The 16,082-nt window shown below is 38.5% G+C and overlaps 1 protein-coding gene across 3 annotated transcripts in view; it reads right to left on the reverse strand.

The window, feature by feature from the left end:
- Positions 1-16,082, reverse strand: part of LOC117431630 (ATP-sensitive inward rectifier potassium channel 12-like) — a 37,990-nt gene that overhangs the window by 4,899 nt on the left and 17,009 nt on the right. The window contains exon 1 of one of the 3 annotated variants that reach the window (XM_058995978.1): positions 12,805-12,881. The exons of the other annotated variants lie outside the window; for them this stretch is intronic. The gene's annotated coding sequence lies outside the window, so the exon portion shown is untranslated. Of the gene's footprint in view, positions 1-12,804; positions 12,882-16,082 lie in introns of those variants that run through there. 3 annotated transcript variants of the gene reach the window in all.

Raw genomic sequence — 16,082 nt, forward strand, 5'->3', positions numbered from 1 at the left:
GAAAGAACTGCAGGACATTTGTGGGTGTACACAGGCACTGTATTTAAGCAGTCGTTCAAACAATGATGGTAGCAAAGGAAGACTGAAGCCTTCAATATTTTTATCCCATCTATTGGGTGAGTATTCTGGGCCAATTATTATAACATGCAAAAAGACCAGATTTGAAACCTCCCATATTTTGTTACTTCAACAAACAAAAAACTATACAACAGTGCAGATTGTTTACTGAAAGTCTAATTGAAATATACCTCTTTCTCAGGATACACATGAATAAATGGATTCCTCAAAACAGGTGCCAAGCATATCACACGCCCAGAGCCACACACATTAAATACATGGTCAATTCATTTAGAGAGTTCTTTGAATAATTAATTGAAAAGGCCACATGTACAAAACAGGTGACGCAACAGTTAACAGTATCAATTGGAAGGAACTGCTGCAAAGCTTATTTTTCCTGAGATGACGCAGTTGTTGAGCTGATGAGAATGAATGTGTTGGCAGTGTTTGAGGATCAAAAAAAAAAAAAAAGAAGAAATAAACAACTTTTCCCCAGAGCAGAATAGATAAGTATGAGCAAACCAAAACCTGAAAGAGCTTTAAATGAATAAGTGGTATGGTGGTTATGTACTACAAATTACATTTAATTAGTTGCTTAGAAGCTAGAAATAATATGGTTTGAGTTACCCATTAGAACAATGGAGTGCAATTAATATTGGACACATCTTTGGACCCTTTATTCTTGGTTTGCATTCACGAAATGCAAGCTAGGGAGTATTACCCCAGATATTTAACTGGAAAACCTTTCATTCATTTTAATGTTGTTTTTTTATAAACACTGGTAAATACACAGGGAATAAAAATAACTAAAATAAAGGACATTAGTTATAGATTATCAATAAAAATTCACACTTTATTTACACATGTTTCTAATGTAAAGCTTCATGTAATGTTATAAAGAAAAGGATTCATTAATTATTCTTATAACAATGCACAGATAATAACTGGTTAATACTATTTCAAAATTCTTTATACATATTTTCATTATTATGCAAAAATAATTTCATTATTTATTATTATCATTTTTTTTTAACTTACAGCTTGAAAAAAACAATTCAAAGGTTTTATTTTGGTAGTGCTCAATCAAAAATAAAAGCAGGCCTATTTTCTACAATGGGCCACTTGTATTTTCATGTAACGCATGGGTGAAAGCATATACAGTACAACTATTGTAAACCACATGGAGCAATTAAGAAAATGAGTATAGTGAACTACAAAACTACACACCATTGCTTATTGGCAATCATGTAACAAACAAACTGCTAATGGTAAAACACTATAACCCCATGAGAGCAAAGCTTAAGAGGTTTATTCTTGTCATCAGAATGCCAGGATAGAGACAGTGGGTTAAAGATTTCTATGGGACTACTCAAAGTCTATTCTGTTACATTGTTATGAAGGTTCTAAAAAGGTTTTGACCTCAGAGTAAATAACGTCAATTACTATAAGACAATGCTAAAGCAGTGCTACATTTAGAAATACTAGAATGAATAATGACAATTACTATAAGTGCTAAAGCAGTGCTACATTTAGAAATACTAAAAGGAATACAATACATCCAATGACATGTTTCGACTAAAAGTCTTTTTTCAATATTTTTGAAAGGAATGAAATCTAACGGTATGCAACTAGCAAAAACAACTTGATTGCAGACAGGAGATGTTAAATGATAGTTTGAAATGATCTGCCTGGTTTTATAATGTCTACAATTATTTATTTCAGAATTTTAATTTTCAAAACTCCACAAATGCTAATTCAAAAGTATTTATACCCTGACAAGAAAAATGAAATTAATTGCTTGTTGAGGCACCTTTAGCAATACAGACATCTTTTAAACTATTAGGATATTTGTCAATGAGCTTTTGGCATGATTCTTTTGTGATTTTTGACCATTCTTCAACACAAAATTGTTCCAGTTTATTCAAATTCTGAGGACTTCTCTTGTGCACAGCCTTCTTCAACTCATACCAAAGATTCTCAATCAATTTTTTTTTTTTATTTATTAGTTGCCAATTCCTTTTTTTTTGTTGTTTTCTCCCCAATTTAATGTCCAATTTTAGTGTCCAATTATTTTTGTTTAGCTCAGCTCACCACTACCACCACACGCTGTCCTCCGAAGTGTGTGCCGTCAGCCAACCCAGCCACCCAGAAAAACGCAGCTCTGAGCAACTTCCAGGCAAGCCCGCAGGCACCTGGCCAGACTACAGGTGTCGCTGGTGTGCGGTGAGCTGAGAACACCCTGGCCGACCTAACCCTCCCTCCCCCGGACAGCGCTCGGCCAATTGTGCGCCGCCCCCTGTGAGCTCCCATCCTCGGTCGGCAAAGGAATAACTTGGACTCGAACCGACGAAGTCCAAACTATAGGGCGCATCCTGCACTCTATGCAAGTGCTTTTTACTGGATGCGCAACTCGGGAACCCCCTTCTTTAGCCTTTCTGCAGTAGATTTTGATGTGTGCTTTGGATTGTTGTTGTGTTGTAACATCCAGTTGCGCTTTAAACCAAGTTTTGTAGCGGAGGGCTTCAGATGATTGGCCAATATCTTTTGGTATGTTATGGAATCCATTTTACCATGTATTGGAACTAAATTTCCGGTGCCATTAGAGGAAAAACAGCCCCATTAAATGATATTACCACCTGCATGCTTGACAGTAGGTATGGTGTTCTTTTCTTTGTACACCTCACCAGACTTTCTTCAAACGTAATGACTATCAGCGTAACCAAATAGCTCAATTTCTGTTTCATCACTCCACAAAACCTTTGACCAGAACTCATATCCATCATTCAAATGCCGTTTTGCAAACTTTAAGCGACTTAGGATATTTTCCTAAGAGTGGCTTTTACCTTGGCCTGTGACCAACTGTAACATCTGCAGCCATTACCTTACACAGACTACTTGTACATGTAACTGATTACTATTTAAAAGTAAATTCCCCAACGTGAGTTTACGTGCGTGATAATGACCCCCAAGACCTGCTTAGTGAAATACAGAGTGCAAAGGACAGGTTGAAAGAATACTATACTGTGTCTTCTTTTACATGCCTACCGGTCAACAGAAAGCTTTACCCATTAACTGAATTGTGACTGTTACATTGCTTAACACAGTGCTAAAATACAAATAAACATACGCCAAGGGTCAAAGACCCACTGCCAGCTAGCAACACCCCTCAGAATAATTATAGCTAAATTAAGCCCTGCTATCATGGAAAGGAAGCTAAAGACTCCTTGCAGTGTAATTAAAACATGTATGGCTGGTTTCACAGACTTCGATTGGCTTAAGTAACAGCAGTCTAAGATTGGTGCTAATCGGGGTCTGTGAAACTAGTCATTAAGCGTTTTAGTTTCACTGAGGCTTCAGGCTGATCTGACCCCAGCGGTATTTAAATATCAATGTTAGTAAGCTCAGAACGAGCCCAAATAGGACAACTGGGTAACTAGTAAGCTTGGTACGGTTGAGAGAACCAAGTTGACGGCATCATATTGTCAATGTTCTACGATCGGCACATAAAAATGGAACCAAACATATGATTTGATTGACCTACAGCTATGGTCAAAAGTTTTGTATCACCCTATAGAATTAACTCATTTTGAAACCTGCTGAATAATGTTATGTTAACATATTGAATTACATACCACTTTGTAGTTTTCCAAAACTAAAATTATAGGTGATGCAAAACCATAGCTGAAAATATATATATATTTCCAGGGTAAGCGATAGCTGGATTATTTTAGTTGGTTAATGTTTTTATTTTAAAAATATGTTTTTAATACTTAAAAGATAAAGGTTATTAAGAAATGATTACAGTACCAGAACATTGTCCAATAAATAATTGTTTCTTGATCACGTATTTTTAAACTTTCATCTGATTAGTGCCTGATCAATAAAGCAATTTATTTCACACAGTACATGAGAGCTTGCTAGCAGTGTTGTCAGGGCCCCTCCTTTTCATTTTTAACCTCTTGCATTATTTTTAGTAATTAAGTTATTAAGATGATCAAAATTGATATATGGAGGTTCCTCTCCATCTGACTACATTTGTACACAGCCAGCATCTAGAGAGCCACTTACCCAATTGTACTGAAACTTGATTAGGACATTTACACTTTATTGAGATTCTGGTCTTTTTATATGTATGTTAATAGATGTCACCTTCAAGATTTCAGTTATGTATCCAGTAAGATTTGAAATTCTACCCAATTGGATCATTATCTTAACTCACAGAATTTCAAGTCGTATATGTACAGATGCAAACTGGAGTTTGTGATGTTGTACACATTCGAATCCCATATAGAATGTTTCCCTACTCAGTGCCACCCACGTCACTGGACAAAATGACTGACTACTGACAGAATACTAGTTGAAATCCAAACTTCTCCAGGAAACTCAAATCCTGATTATAATATATAGTGGAATTTAAAAAAAAACTAGTAAATGCAGTTTCCAAAAAGGTTTGGACTAGAAGGCATTATCAATGTCCAAAGTCTTCTAGCTAAAAGGTTTAATAAAGAATTTTAGCAGTTTTTTAGTAGTTCTTAAGTGTCTTATGCATTATTATAATAAGTATTTTTAACAGCTGAATTTGACATGTTAGCTCTAAAATAATAACTTACAGTAAACTCCATATTGAACCACAAAACGCCAGAGACACACGTGCAGTAAATAAGTCTGCTGACAATGTATACAGTATCATGTAAGTTTACAAGATGAGTCTTTGCTCGTGAATCACAATGGAATTTTACACTTATTTCTGGGTGTTATTCAAGGCATCTGATGCACGGATGGCTGCTGTTCACTTTTTAGCACCACAGTGCATTGCGGTACTTTATTCATCATTCTTTTTTTAATTTTTGTTTGTACACTATGATTTAAAAAAGTTAACCCTTAGACCGAAAAAATATATTGCTCCTTGGACTTCTGGAGCCAATTTTCAGGAAGCAACAAGTAAACAATTATCCTTTTGTTTTGGTAAACCTTTCATACCAAACCTATTTCTGTGCAAGCATTTTTACCCAGAACACAACATTAAATCAGTGAAATACACATGTTAATGAGAGATAGCTAGGGTTCATATATTTATTAGAACCCAACACATTACAAAACCAAACTGGAATAATAACATACAGCAGTAAGATATTTTTGGTACATGGTCCACAGGTCTTAAAAATGTGAAAAACTAATGTGCAAGTCTGTGGTGTTCTATTGGCATTTTTGACAGGGATAGAGGGAATCTGAGCTGCAAAGTAGGCTAATTGTGATGGTTTATAAAGAAGAAAACGCTAAAAAGCAACATTTCTATAAAAAGTTTCCTTTTTAGAAATGTTTTTGTATTGACATTATAGGGTTATAGGTTGAATATCGGCATGAGTAGAAGTGAACAGACCGAGTGTGAAAGCCCAAGGTCCATTAAAGCGATACGAGTGTCGACATAACCCATGCACAAACGCTTGTAGTCCAGTGAATCAATTACATGCCTCTTTATTAATAATATACCATTTCAAAATCCAGCTATATTTGTTTCCTAATTATTACCAACCTTTATTTAATTTGCTATCAATTTAAATGTTAACCTATAAGTGGGGTTCGGGGGGTGGAGCTAGGCCCACCTGCATTCTATCATCTTCTTTCATCAATTAAATCTACCTTATTTAGCCATCAGTCACCCCTATCTAGCTGTCTTGTCTTTTTTTTTGTTTGTTTGTGGATTTCAAGACTCTCAAATTCTATCGAGCATAATGGAGAACTTACCGCATCTGTCTTCCGATTCAGAGGATTCTCAGGATTTCCTGTTATACCAGACCATTCTCCTCCAGTTTCAATCCAGGGTCCCTCCAGCCCCTGATTTTTCTCTACCTCTGGCATCTCAGTTAGATCTGATCAGGCTCCTGTTCAAGTTTCTACATATCTACCTGCCACCCAAGGTCCTAATCTTCGCCAATCCAAGTGTCTCCGGCCGCAGGATGATCCTCCCGAGCGACTGTTTTGGAAAGACTGGACCATGAACAAATTAATAAAAACCCTTCCTAAAAATGGTAGTGCGATTCCAGCAGGGAGCGATCGAGAATCTCCCTTCTCTATTGCAGTTCCATTTCAGCAGAACCAGTTTTTCCTGTGCCTGAGCAAGTCATCCCCACAGCCAGCACTTCTAATCAGTAGCCAGCCACGCCAGCCAGTGAAATTCAGCAACAGCTCTCCCTGATATTTAATGAAATTCAACCATTCATGCAGCCAGGTTCTGATGCTTCTATTTATGTGAGATCCCCAAGCAGCGGAACCCCTCTTGTTTGTCGGGTCTCCTCAAAGACGGTGACCCCTCTCCTGTTTGTCGGGTCTCCTCAGCGACAGAACCACCCTTCTATTATGTTGGGCTTTTTGAAGAGGCGGAACAACCCACTCTATATGTTCTAATATCTACTAACTTCATGTTTTTTTTCTGGTTCGCAAGACTCTTTGTAGGTCGGGTCATCTCATTGTTTCTGGCCTGTTGTAAAATCATGTCACATCCTGAATAGTAGTGAACTTACTACGAATACCTGAGGCTTTTAGCCTTCTTTAGGCCTCGATTGCAGAGTGCGATGGGCACGATCCAACAAGGGCTTCTCCTTTAGATCCAAAATATCCTTGAGCAGTTGTGAGACGAATTCCGTTGGACAGAGACCCTTGATTCCTTCTTCAATTCCGATCAGCCTAATATTGCATCTTTTCGATCTGGATTCAAGATAGTCAGACCTGGACGGCAGCTCAGTAATCTCGGCCGACATCTTTTTTTTTTTTTTCACTTCCAGTGTCATGGTAGATGTGGCCCTTTTCGAAGTCGTCCAGGTGCTTTCTGTGAGAATCGGATGTAGTCTGCAGTGTGGTGACCGAGAGCATCAACTCCCCCAGCACTGAGACGACCTGCGCACGAAGATCAGTCGATAGATCATCAGTGTTTTCATCAATTTTAATGAATATGTCCATTCAAGGACATAATAGTGCCAGCCAGTGTTGCAATCTGACCCGACAGCCCCACGTCCAGGCCCCCGGTACCGGGGTCTGTTCCTTCAGAGGGCGAGGCCAGGCAGCTCGAATCCACAGCGTCCTTCTTGTCCCGAGTGGATGGCATGTTTCAAACAAAATATAGCAAAGCAAAGTGCACAAACAAACTGCAAAACAATTGGGATGGGAAAAACAGCAAAAAAGGTGAGTTGGTTTAAAATAATTAATACATTTATGAACTATGTCTGGGAGTTCATGAAAAAACATCACAGATTACTACCGAAAAATCTAGGAAAAATTTTGTGATTTAAGTTAAATCCAGGAAAAAAGAAAAAGGTGCTTTTTATTTTATTATTTTTACACTTGGCGCCTATATAATCTCCACATTTTTTGTATTTTTATATACTGTAAAGGTAATGTTTTTAAATCGCATGCAGAGCAATGTGATGTACTCAGCACTAACATCACACGTGTAAGTCTCTCGGCACTAGGATCTCTTTTTCGGGTCTGAATTTGAATCACCAAAAATGTGTTCTGTCCTTTCAGTTACTTGTCTGTAACCCTTTCCCAAATAACATATTAGAAGATAAATGTACCAGTATTTCCAGCACTAAAGAGGCGATTAGGGAGGAGTCAGCTGACTAACCAGTGTTGTTCTCCCTTGTTTGATACGTCACAAGATCTTTTTATCACGCGCAGGGTTCATATCATGAAGTGGATAATAGTTCGAGAGGTAAATCAGAAGTGTGGAATTCTTTTGGAATCATCATAGCGATGAAAATAATAAACATGTGACTGGATTCGTTGCTTGTAAAACCTGTCATTATGTTCTTGTAAATGACAGCCACAAAACTAGTACATCATCTCAGCGAAAGCACAGGTGTAGCTCCCTTTCAGCTGGTGGAACAAAAGGAAGAGACAGGTATTTTATAGTAAAGTAGCAATAGTTAATATGTTACAATGTTAAAATATATTCAGACCACTAGCGAAAGCTACCACGCTGTATAGCCTATGTGTAAACTCAATCCGTGGAGAATGGTAGAGATATCTGTGTGTGAATGTGAGAGCGTGAGAGTCAGTCGACGCAGGCAGTAGGTAAAGGACAAACACTTGCGGGTTTGGATCGGGTTGCAGGTCTTATTAAAGCGGGTCGGGTCGAGGGGAATGAGGACGGTGTTGCAGTGGGTTGCGGTTTCGGGTCGGGTCCTGTAGTAGCGGGTCAGGGTCGGAAGCGGGTCGTAAAGATCGGACCCGTGCAGGACTCTACCTCCAGTATTCAGTGGCAATCAGCACTCAGAATGTTCTATCTCCTACTGTAGGAGAAGATTCTGACTGGAACTTCATCGTATGACACCTGCTGGTGAAGAATTGTATTTCAGTAGTAATCTGTGACAAAACAGTTTTTAGTCAGATAACGCCCTCGTGCAGAGGATGCAGGACAGGTAATCTAAACTGCATATCGCATCAACCTCAACTTTATCACAGCCAATAGTGTGACATTTTTTTTTACATTTTTACACTTAGCCATGGCTACCACTGCATAGTCTTGCCGAGATTTAGGAGAAGGATCAATAGCTTTCGACTCAACTACTAATCAGACAGCCTATTTAAACCTAATCCAACTTTACCAAAATATTAAATTTTACTGACATGCTTGTGAACTTTTACGTGTTTATTCTCCTGTCCATTTTGTATGCAGAAGATTTGTTTCTATGGTTACTAATCTTTTGACTACTGAGAAACCTGTGTTATTGATTGAGTGAAATAAAGTAGGAAACCTGTTTAACGGCTGGAGAAAGCACTTAATTTTTACATCCACAAGTCTGGCTAATGCTTTTTTTCCTAGCAGTTCTAATTTCAAGTCTATTTAAGTCCATTTAATAAAATGTTATAGCATGTGTGGTAGAGTGACTGGTCAAGGCAGACAACGGTGTAAATAGCAGACTTCAGACAGTAATTACAGAGAAGCGCAACTGGGCACATTTATTATTTAAAAGGGCTTTAAACAAACAAAAAATAAACAAAACAAAAACCTAACTCGAACTAACTAAACAGTTGTTTCTAACTAAACCACAGGACAGCTCAGCTGTTTACCTGCATTAAGGTACTTCAGTGTTTCCACCACAGAAAGATTACCCCACACAGTTGTATTATTGCTAACTGCAACACTCACAGTTGTCCCTGGTTATGCTGCAACACATTTATTTATTCAATACAGGCCATTTTTTTTGTCATATGAACACAGGGCTTCCTACCATACACATGTTTAAAACACATAGAACTTTGAATTGCATGTTAAATAAATACAGTGTACTATCCTGTACATTGTATGAACTAAAAAGCCTGGCCACTTTATCAGGACCTGTCTACCCGATTAGAAAGTGTCCTGGTGTGGGGTGCCCTGGCATACCCCCCTGGTCCCTTGATTACTGTAGAAGCCTGAATGAATGCTGTAGTTTACTTAAGCATCGTTGTAGGTTAAGTCCACCGAACAATGTTGCACGTGTACCCTGATAGCTACTTTCAACACGATATGCACCCATCTACTGTTATTATTTTATTATTATTATTTATTTCTTAGCAGACGTCCTTATCCAGGGCGACTTACAATTGTTACAAGATATCACATTATACATTATTTCACATTATACAGATATCACATTATTTTTACATACAATTACCCATTTATACAGTTGGGTTTTTACTGGAGCAATCTAGGTAAAGTACCTTGCTCAAGGGTACAACAGCAGTGTCCCCCACTGGGGATTGAACCCACGACCCTCCGGTCAAGAGTCCAGAGCCCTAACCACTACTCCACACTGCTGCCCACTGTGCCAGAAATTAATGATTTGAGGAGCATTACAGAGACCTCTTCCACCACAACCCCTGGATCTCAATACAAGCGAGCATGTTTGGGATGAACTTGAAAACCCCATTCACTCTCGCCATCCTCTGTCTACCTTGCTGCACCAATTGCATGAAATACAGTTCAGTGAGAAAACGTATGTGATAGATTATTTATTAAAACAGACTAGACAACACTGCTACATTATACTTATTTTACACTACATTCTTTGGCCTTTGACCTCGCCTTTCGAGGTACCCATGCCCATAAATTAGCTTGCAGATAAGTGGAGAGGAAGCCATAGGAATGCGACAGGATAGCTGCCCTCCCCTGGTAGATGAAGCCCAAAAAAAAGCAGGTGGAGGCTAGGGAGAATGAAGCGAACTCTGGCGCACAGCAGGGATATAGTGGATTGTGATAAGATATAAATTATTTCCTTGCCAGTCATTGGCCATATTGTTTATTGAGGGATGAATAAGAAACTAGCTATTCGATTGATGATTTAGTCTGGTGTTGGAAGCGCTTCAAAAATGCTTAATATTTACATGATTTGATCGAAGGTTAAAGTGAGTTCCCTGCCAGAACCACTACTTTGCTTAATTATTACTTAGCAACATCCCCTGAGACACCTTCCACGTTATATCAAGGCTGGGATCAAAGGTGGGATCAAAGTTGCTAGGCATTGTATGTTTTTTCAAATTGGCTGATTTTTTGTAATCCCATTTGTGCCATAGAAATCAGGGGAGAATCAATGGACAATTTTAGGAAAGAACGGCAGCAATGGGATGGGTATGGTCCTAGAGGAGGCTGTGTGGTCCAGTGGTTAAAGAAAAGGGCTTGTAACCACAGGTCCCTGGTTCAAATCCCACCTCACCCACTGACTCATTGTGTGACCCTGAGCAAGTCACTTGCAAGTCACTTGTAAGTGACTCTGCAGCTGATGCATAGTTCACACACCCTAGTCTCTGTAAGTTGCCTTGGATAAAGGCGTCTGCTAAATAAACAATTAATAATAATAAGTCTGGGCAGTGGAGGCATGACAGCCCCCTCCCTCCTTTTCTGCCTGGTTACATTACAAACTATCCAGCTAATTACCCATACTGACTTTTTTCCACAGCTGCTGCACTGCATTCATTTGTAATTCAGTTGTGAGGTCTGTCGCTGTCCTCCCTCTGTTGGTTTGGATAATATTTGACAAGATAATTGTTACAAGATATACTGTAGAAAATGATGGTACAATTTTTGGAAACTGTGAGACCAGGGTATCTTCTATTATTTAAGTATTGTTTGAAAATAAAAAGAAATAGGATAATTTAAATAAATCTGCATAAACATTTCACATTTCACATTTAACATTTCACTTGACATTTCATGAAATTAGGATGCCATTAGAAATGACTGTACTGCAGTTTAGCAGTAACTACAATTTAATGGCACTGAAATTACACTGTAGGTTCACTTACATAATAATATCTAGCCTAAGTTCTTAGATAAAACTGCAAGTGATGTTTTAGTATGGGATAAATATTTAAATATTTGAACATACACTGCTTAAAATATATTCAATGACACAAATAACCATGTTCACTGGCGCCCACAGCCATAGGCACGTTACGCACTGTGCGCACTGTTGGTTTGCAAAATTCCGGCTTCATAAGTGTGGACTTCTCCTTTGATGCCCAAATCTCCTCTGTAGTCAAATCCTCCTTCTACCACCTCCGAAACATCTCAAAGGTCCATCCCTACCTTTCCTTCCCGGATGCAACTCTCTCTATGGTGGTCTTCCGTCCAATTGCAGCTGGTACAAAATGCCACTGCTAGGATCCTTACCAGATGTAAAAAACATGATCACATTACCCCCTGTCTTGCCCAGCTACACTTGATACCTGTAAAGTTCAGGATTACTTTCAAAATTCTCCTGCTTGCTTACAAGGCACTTCATCACACAGGTCCAGAGTATCTCTCCAACCTGCTGACCCGCTATCTCCCTGCTCGCAAGCTGAGGTCCTCTGACTCTGACTTGCTTGTTATACCCAAGCAGAAGCGAACCACACTCAGAGAGCGCTCTTTTAGCTTCATGGCCCTGACTCTCTGGAACTCTCTCCCAGCTTTAGTGTGTGCAACTCCCACAGTCGCTCGCTTCAAATCAACTCTCAAGACCCACTTGTTCTCTCTTGCTTTCAATGCTCTTTAAGCCTGATATCTGTTATTAGCTGTTGTCTAAATTGCTATTTCAGGTTTTTCACTCCATCTTATTCGTATGATTCTGTATGACACACGCATCCACAATGTTTAGAATTCACTTCCTAGCCCTGTATTTAATGTAATATGCCTGTAGTTAATTTATTTGCATTGTAATATGCATGTATTTAATAAATTTGCATTGGTTTTTTTTACTGTTTGTATTTAATGTATTATGACCTGTATTTCACTGTATTTAATGTATTATGCATTGATCCTCACTATCTTGTAAAGTGCTTTGTGATGGTGGTCCACTATGAAAGGTGCTATATAAAATTGATTGATTGACTCGCATATAATCTTATCGGTGTGATCGGTTGAAACAAAACAGTCATTTTAAGTTTATAGGATTATACTGTTTATTTAGTGGTTCCATGAGGAAACGGAAGCAGATATGTTTGGTTGAAGCTTCAAAAAGGGAAATAAATCTTTCTTCTGATGACCCAGAAGGTCAGAGGGAAAAAAATCAGTAAAAGCACCAAACTGTTTCTGGCACTAACGGTGGTGGAGTTTTAAGTGACATAAAAGTTTTCTTTGTATTTTAATTGTATCAATGCCTAATATTAAATTGAATAATAATACACATTATTATTATTATTATTATTATTATTATTATTATTATTATTATTATTATTATTATTATTATTATTACTTAGTCATTTAGCACACATTCCAAAGTGACTTACAGAGACTTGGAGGTGAACTAAGCATCACAACTGCTGCAGCTGAGTCCCTTCCAATAGGATCTTGTTTGTTTTACATCTCATCTGAAGAACAGAGCACAACGAGGTTAAATGACTTACACGGGGTCACACACAGTGAGTTAATGGCTGAGCTGGGATTGATATAGGTATATCATTTGAAAAGCCCATGTGTGTCCCAACACTGTTTCAGCTCATACCTCCAGCAGTGTTATGCATGTTACTGTATCTTTATTGGAACTCCATTGTAACTGAATTAATGAGCACTGTTTCTATATAAAGAAGCTTCTGGCTTCCCAATAAAAGACACACTGCAATTTAATTGCAGTTGAGTTTTTTTTTCTCAGCATGAAGTGAAATGTTCATAACTGAAATATACTGTAACAATAATTGGTATATTGTGTACTTTAATATATCACAGGGAAAGAACAAATGCAATGTTTATTTAATGTAGAAGCCAGCAACTATGCCACTTAAATGATTAATGAAGTTAAGGATTTTAGCTTGATTGTAAAAATCTATTTCCCATACCTCCAATAATGTAATCTCCTATTTCCTTTATTGCACACTTTTAAACCATTAATGCTTGCCATCATTAATTTGAATATTTTATTGCAGTTGTTTGTTTTTTACAATTTGTATAGTGGAAGGTTACGTGTTTAAATATCTATATACTATGTCATCAGTGCCTATAAAAGCTCTGCAAAATTCAGATTACATCGGTAAGCAAAAGTGGTGAAAATGATGCAGTATGTGTACCAAACCAATGAAAGTAATTTCAGCCAATACAGAATACATAGAAACCACAGTCTAAAATGAGCCTATTGTTCAGCTGCTTTTAAGAACAAACTATTTAGTTATTGCCTCCAGCTGCATTTTGTTTCCAAGTAATAAAACCATTTTACTCTATTTTAAACTCCTGGTCCAATGAGTATGCACTTCCCCAGTGAATAAGGAGTTTTCTCGTATCTAGATATTTCAGAGAAAGACAAGCTGTGCGCTGAACAACTCTGTCTCCAGTGGCAGTCACTGCAATGACAACTCGACCCTGGTCCTTTACGAAGGAACTTTATTCACTGCTTCAGTGGTACAGTCATGGCTTGAATGGTACCACAGTAGTACCATTTCCCTATGTAGTGGTGTCACACTGGTATGAAGTGATATACACTGGTAATCCATTGCAGTACTGAGGTCTGGCCCTATAAATAATGTATATTTGGTGGTGGTTTATATTACAAATATGGTGTGTGTGTGATTTTTAAATACAAATATAGAATTTGCTAAAAATAAAGTGTGTGCTAGATATGGCAGGGCTGGGAGGTTAGTTTTCCCTCCCTGCCTAATTGAAATGAAAGGTGCAGCAGGTGGCCAGGTGTCAGCTGAACAATTGATAGTCATAACCCTGGTCATCTGCCTTTAAAAAGAGGCTGCAAAGCCAGTTTGTTGGTTCTTCTTTGTTCTGTGCTGGTCTTGTGTTTGGTGCTTTGTCTGCACAGCCTGAAGGTGAAGGAGGAGACCCCTCACGACTGTTTGTGGAACTAGGGTGAGCTTCAGCACGATCACTGCCTGTTTAACCGGGATCGTGGGCTTTATGGTAGGGATTAGTTTACTTGGCCACCTTTTATTTCTTGGCTGTTTTTGGACTGTGTTTTGTTTTGTGTTTTTTTATTATGTAAATGTCCTTATTATGTGCATGTCCTTCCACACTAAGGATACCATTGCTGGTACCCTGGTAGCAGCCACCAACCCCTGCAACTACTGGTTTGTTAATAAAGACTGGATGCCTGAGTGGCGTTTCAACTGCAAACCCTCTGTGTCTCTCTAATCTCTCAGCGGTTACGCACACCATGACAGGACCCCCGTTATGATATAAGTACCAATATTGTATCAGAGCCTCAATGCAACATGTGTTCCATTTCTTTGCTGGCAATGCTATGGTACACTTCAGGTCCTACATAGGTTTCTTAAGTGGAATGAATACACAGGTTTTATACTTTTATAAAATCATACAGTTTTCTTAAGCACTTAAGAAGCTAAAGCTCTCTATTGCTACATTGCTATCTGCCACTGGAATTGACTTGAAAACGATTTGAAATTAGACTTGTTCATTTCCCCCAGCAGCAGATCGATTGCAGGCTGGAAGAACACAATCTCTCCAACTTACAATGATAGAGGGAGTTGACTAATGAGTGTCCAAGGAGGCAGGTTTTAAATCTGTTGGCTGAACACATTATACTTCTCTATCACATTTTTTTTTACAGGGCAATGCAATGTGTGTGTGTGTGTATATATATATATATATATATATATATATATATATATATATATATATATATATATACACAGTGCCTTGCATAAGTATTCACCCCCCGTGGACTTTTCCACATTTTGTACTGTTACAACCTGGAATTAAAATGGATTTAATTGGGATTTTTACCATTTGATTTACACAACATACTTGACACTGGTGCAAAATATTTTTTATTGTGACACAAAAGTTAATTAAACAAAAAAAAAGACATTTGTTGGTTGCATAAGTATTCACCCCCCTGAGTCAATACTTTGTAGAAGCACCTTTGGAAGCAATTACAGCTGTGAGTCTTTTTGGGTAAGTCTCTACCAGCTTTGCACATCTGGATCCTGCAATTTTTGCCCATTCTTCTTGGCAAAATTGCTCAAGCTCTGTCAAGTTGGATGGGGACCGTTGGTGAACAGCAATTTTCAAGTCTTGCCACAGATTCTCAATCGGATTGAAGTCTTGGCTTTGACTGGGCCATTCTAAGACATTCAGGTTCTTGTTTTTAAACAACTCCAGTGTAGCTTTGGCTGTGTGTTTAGGGTCATTGTCCTGCTGGAAGGTGAACCTCTGCCCCAGTCCCAGGTCTCTTGCAGACTGAAACAGGTTTTCCTCTAGAATTTCCCTGTATTTGGCTCCATCCATCTTGCCCTCAATCCTGACCAGTTTCCCAGTCCCTGACGATGAAAAGCATCCCCATAACATGATGCTGCCACCACCATGCTTCACCGTGGGGATGGTGTTCTCAGGGTGATGAGCAGTGTTGGCTTTGCGCCACACATAGCGTTTTGCGCTAAGGCCAAAAAGTTCAATTTTGATCTCATCAGACCAGAGAACCTTTTTCCACATGTTTGCTGTGTCTCCCACATGCCTTTTGGCAAAATCCAAACAGGATTTGATATGGGTTTTTTTCAGCAATGGCTTTTTTCCACTCTTCCATAAAGCCCAGCTTTGTGATGCGTCCGGG

The sequence above is a fragment of the Acipenser ruthenus genome, chromosome 22 (genome assembly GCF_902713425.1).
Source record: "Acipenser ruthenus chromosome 22, fAciRut3.2 maternal haplotype, whole genome shotgun sequence".
Classification (NCBI taxonomy): Eukaryota; Metazoa; Chordata; class Actinopteri; order Acipenseriformes; family Acipenseridae; genus Acipenser; species Acipenser ruthenus.